Source organism: Lycium ferocissimum, chromosome 10, assembly GCF_029784015.1.
Source record: "Lycium ferocissimum isolate CSIRO_LF1 chromosome 10, AGI_CSIRO_Lferr_CH_V1, whole genome shotgun sequence".
Classification (NCBI taxonomy): domain Eukaryota; kingdom Viridiplantae; phylum Streptophyta; class Magnoliopsida; order Solanales; family Solanaceae; genus Lycium; species Lycium ferocissimum.
The window spans coordinates 4,161,818-4,167,252 of record NC_081351.1 but is presented as its reverse complement, the minus strand read 5'-3'; positions in this window follow the sequence as shown (position 1 = coordinate 4,167,252).

Genomic DNA, 5,435 nt, shown 5'->3' with positions numbered 1-5,435 from the left:
AGTCTTATCTAAAAAATCTGGAGAAAAATAAAATAAAACACGTGCATTCCTTAAAGCAACTTTTAACACAAACTAACAGATGTGTTGCTGCTCACTCTTTGTTTTAGTTATGATCCAACAATTGCCATTTTTAAAATGAAGAACAAAGTACCCGTTGGGTAAGTGAATGCAAGTTTGCCTACGAAAGTTTTTTCGAAAAACATTAAATAAGATTCTAGTCATTCTCTAAAGTAATTCCTTTATGCTTGATCATGATACCAAAACAACCCATGTATCTTAATTATTCCAGCAGTCGGTCTATCTTTCTTTCATTCTTTGGGTTCAGTTCTTGTGGTAGAAGAAATCAAAGAGTGCAACTTTGATTTCTAGAGTAGGCATTGTATCCTGAGATGGACTTTCTCGTTAACCACTTGCACAATGTGGGGGAAATTACTATCCTAAAGATAGTTCATGGAAACGCCTTGCCTAATCGTTCCATGTTTCCTTCGAATTCTAATTACGGATATCTATCTGTTGTTGATTGAATTTGTCTTGCACAAAGTTACTTCATTGTATTATTTTGAATATTCTACAACAATTTTACTATAGTAATTTTCCGATTCAATGGAGTTTACTTCGTTGTATGCAAATCATACCAAATATGGAGAAACTTAAAGTTCAAGAGAAAGGCAGTTTGGTGAACAAATCCTCCTTTAATTTCAACTGATTGGGCTCTCTGATTAATGATGCCAATTACTCGTTGATCCAAGATAGACCATATAGATAGAAACGAAGGAACATATTCTTGTTCGTGCAAGGGATCAGCCATATATCCTTGTAATGTTCATTGTATGTGGTGTTTATAGTGATCCACGAAATAGAGATGTTGACTTGAAGTACGAGGATAAAGATGAGAAGAATGGATGGAAGTAATGAAATTAGTGTATAAGTATCTTTCGGTATCATGTCAAGCATGAGGAGGCTCGGATTTTCCAAGTAATGGAGTTGGTTGTTTAGTTATGGATCAAGGTTTGTCTTCTTTAATTGAAAGGTCCTGAGAAAATGCATGAAGAACTTAATTGTTCTACTGGTGTAAACAGTGTGACTGTAGGTCTTTGTTGTCAATTAAATAGCAAGAGAAGTTTAACTTCACCAACCATGAGTGTGCAATGCGGCAGTTAAATCTAACCCAACATATGTGCATACTAGTGTGAAAGTTTTTGCATAATACATTAAATATTTCCATGTACCGTCTGTACATCAAAGATACTTGTACACTGCAAATTTTCTTAAATTAGTAACTGGTTTGCACATGTATCCCCATGCTAATTAGTAAAAACAATTTATATATATATATATATATATATATATATATATATATATATATATATATATATATATATATATAGTGTGTGTTGGAATAGTTAATTTGTTGCTATTTTTAAGTCTTGACAGTCCAAAATAAATACAATAAATGAGAAAGTAATGAAGAGAAAATGAAAAGCCTGAAATTATTTTCTAATTTTTTGGTAACTAATCTCGTAGTTTCAACTCCAAAAAAAAAAAAAAAAAAAAAATCCAAAACTACACAAGCTTCTGTTTGCAGATAAGCGCATTCATAAATATCAACTCAGGTTAAGCTTCTAGCATGAACTGTGTATATTTTTACTATATAAGAATGTTCTCCAATACAAAACCAAAAAAAAAAGTAGATCAAATGTTATGTATAGTTTCTGCAATGACTTCAATTTGAAAAATAAATTGTAAGTGATGGCTAATCAACGACAAAGCTGACTACACAACCCCTGGATCTGTGACGTACTTAGATTCAACAAAGAATATGATCTCGTATTGTTGCTGTTGGAGCACATCAATGTAAGCTGGTTATTTGTTTTCTCGGAGTGTAAGCACAAAATCATATTCAATTCACCTAACAATACACATAAAACTTGTCCATAAATAAAAATACAGTATTATTGCTTTAAAAGAATTGCTTTCAGAAGTCTAAGTAACTAACATGCTAAAAACCTTAAAATGTTGTCAAGAAGATTCTTTGTTTTATCGAATTGGAAAATGAATGTTTCAGATCACGAGAGTGAAGGAGCTTTAGATTCGTGGATTTTGTTCATTGCATTATATATAGAGTGTTGATATTGTTGATCAGGGGCGAATCTAGAATATCAAGAACATGGGTTCACCACTAAAAAGAAAAAGAAGGAAAAAACTATATTAAGTGGAACTTGATCCCTAAAAGGTCTAGGCAAATAACTTAACCTTCAACCAAGTCTTTAGCTTTTTTTGTAGCGTAGGTTCAATGAGATAGTATTATACTAATTTTAGAAAATATATACAAAATACCTAATTTTAAGGAGAGACCATGTGTTCACTTGCCCCAATTTTAGTACCTCAAATTGCCCCTGTTGTTGATTTGTTGCTATTCTTAACACCCCAAAATAAATACATTAAATGAGGAAATAATGCAAGAAAATGAAAAGCCTGAAATTCTCTTCACATGTCTAACTTATCTAAGGTGGAATAAATAAGGGAGATTAAAAGTTAGCAATTTAACTCATGGAGTAATGAAATGCAGAGAACATGTCAAAAAAAATGGAGTTGTAACATTTCTTGTGATATGTCATATTCTATGTAGCTATAACTTGTCATTTAATGGGAAATCAATTAATCATGTATAGCTATAATGTAACATTAGATAGGCGGTTTTTTAAAAAAGGAGGAAGGGTAAAATAGGAATTAACTTTTGAATGGTAATTTCGTAAACCAACTTTCAACTATGAGACTTCCCACTTTTAATATACTACTTTTTGGACGTTGCACATGTATCCCATGTTAATTGCTTCATGTAAATATGGCTATAATTGGTTGCTTATAAATTTTTTGAAGTTAAGTTTTGGCAAGCCAAAGTACAAATGTTTATATATAATAAAACTTTAGATTCACGGGTCTAGAGTTGATTTAAAAGTAGACAAATTTTGTAAACAAAATAGGATCTCTTGCTATGGTTTAAATTTTGGATCTTGGAGTTGGCTATCTGCGAACAGCGCCCCACTTTATCTCAAGCTACGACCTATTGAACACCTAAAGTTGGCTGATATGCGTCTATTAAACACGCACTTCTCTCTTTTGCTTTGATATGTTCTTTTGTGATTGGTCTGATTTACCCATTTTTCGAGCCATTGGCTAATTGCGTGAGCATTTTTGTGCTGAAAAAATAAAAAGGGGACAAAATTTTCTCTGCAATAACTCAGGAATAAAATTAACTCTTCCAACAATTCCCTATAGATTCATTTCCTCTATGCAATTAAATTGGCTAATTGTGTGAGCATTTTTGTGCTGAAAAAACAAAAAGGAGAAATTTTTTCCTCTGCAATAGTTCAGGAATACAATTAACTCTTCCAACAATTCCCTATAGATTCATTTCCCTCTATGCAATTAAATTGGCTTATATTATTTTTTTTCGCTTAATAATTGTCACACATTATGTAAAAGAATATTTATATTCCGCAAGCTAATAGTAATCACTAAAGTTCACAAAATTAAAGATCTTAGAATTAATTAAAATCAAATGAAACAATAATATTATATTTTATCTTTTTCAATTTTTTTTGATATTTTATCTACCAAATAAACTTGTAGAAGAAGTTTTTATTGAGATTTTTTTTTTTCCTAGCTTGTCATTTCTATGAACCGAAACCTGCAGACCATAAATTCATATTAAAGAAAAGTGTAAGTGGCACTATTAATTAGATTATAATTTCTAATCTTGCATATTTTAGATTTATCTATGTTGAAGTCTGAGTACCAATTGTTTGATTTATCGTTCTTTTTTATTTTTTAATTCAGTCAATTATTGTTGGGAAGATTGTTTATATTCTTATATCTTAATGGCGCTGATAGAACCCCATGTTTTCTTCCTTTTTGCTAAATAATTTATCTTAATTGTGATAGAAGATATATGTACCAATATACAAAATTAAACTTATAAGAAATAATAAGTATCTTCTCATTAGAAAAAAAAAAAATTAAAGATATATCAACTTTCTTTACATAAAGTAGAAATAACCTGTCAAAAGTACAAGATAAATATTCGAATGTTAAAACTATAGCATTATATGCTAGGATAATAAGACACATTTAACATTTCATCGTGATACATAAAGTTGTGCGCCATCAAAATAATACTATATATGTTGAACTTCTTACGTTCTAGCAAGAAGAATTTAGCGGGAGTTGATGATTCTCACGGCTATTTCCATTTTAATCTCTAACAACTATCTGTCCTTCCCATCTCTCAATTTCTTATTTTTCTGCAAAAACAAAAAGAAGAGAACAAAAAGGATATAAATTAATAAAATTTTGATAAAATGCTTGTAACATCCCATAAATCCGAGTTAGGTGTGAATGTATGAAACTAGATGATATTTTAGCTATATGAATCCATCTGGGATGAATTCGGTTGATAAACAGTCATTTTGAAGTCAAACCAAAAAGTGAAGTTCTTAAGGCCTTCTAAATTCGTCTAAGTCTGAGATAGTCTATACTTATGGCCAGTTTTCGGATATTGACGTTAGGATTTGAGAAAACTCAAAACATGAAAGTTGTAGGCCTTTGAAATACCTTTCCAACCATATATTATGGAGCTCAAACGGAGCTCCGTGAAAAAGATTATCACCGTTTCTTGGAAGGCGCGATCTGCGCGAAGTGTTGCGCAAAGTCGCGCACCAGAGGCAATGTTACTGCCTTCGCTGCACAATCAACTGCGCGAAGTGGGCCTCCAGCTATGCGGCCGCGCATCGAACACGACGTTTTAAAAGCCAAACTTCGTTATATTCATTCACACTTCGTTTTAAACCAATTTTTCTGAGGTAAAGAACCCTAAAGAAGTCTCTCAAGCCCTAAAGACAAAGCTCTTCTCTCCCAACCTTCAAGATACTTTAAGGTAAGCCTATTCCATGCATTCCAAGTCAATTCCAACATACGTTCATGATCATTAAGCAAGAATTCATCAGTCTTAACCTAAGACTTTCAAGAAAACCAAATTAAAGGGATTCAAGACTTAAGCTTTAGGATTCTTCTTCAAAGTTCAGATTTTTATTTCAAGTTTGAGGCGTTACCAGGTATGTAGGGTTACTATCTACATGTGGGAACAATTTTTTCTTCCCCACGTCACGTTCTTCAATGACTATATGAAAGTTCTCCAAAACTAGGGTTTTAGCTATGTTCATGATAACCCTAGTCCATGTACTATGTTATACTATGTGTTGAATTATTAATATTAATCCATTATTGTGTTCTTGATATATCATTCCGATTATTGAGAATCTGTCTGTAATCCATGAAAACCCATACTTTGCAATCCATGGGTTCTTTACAAGTTTTAAATAAAATGCTTATTTCATGAATATCAAACATGTCTGTTTTCATAGAATTACATTATG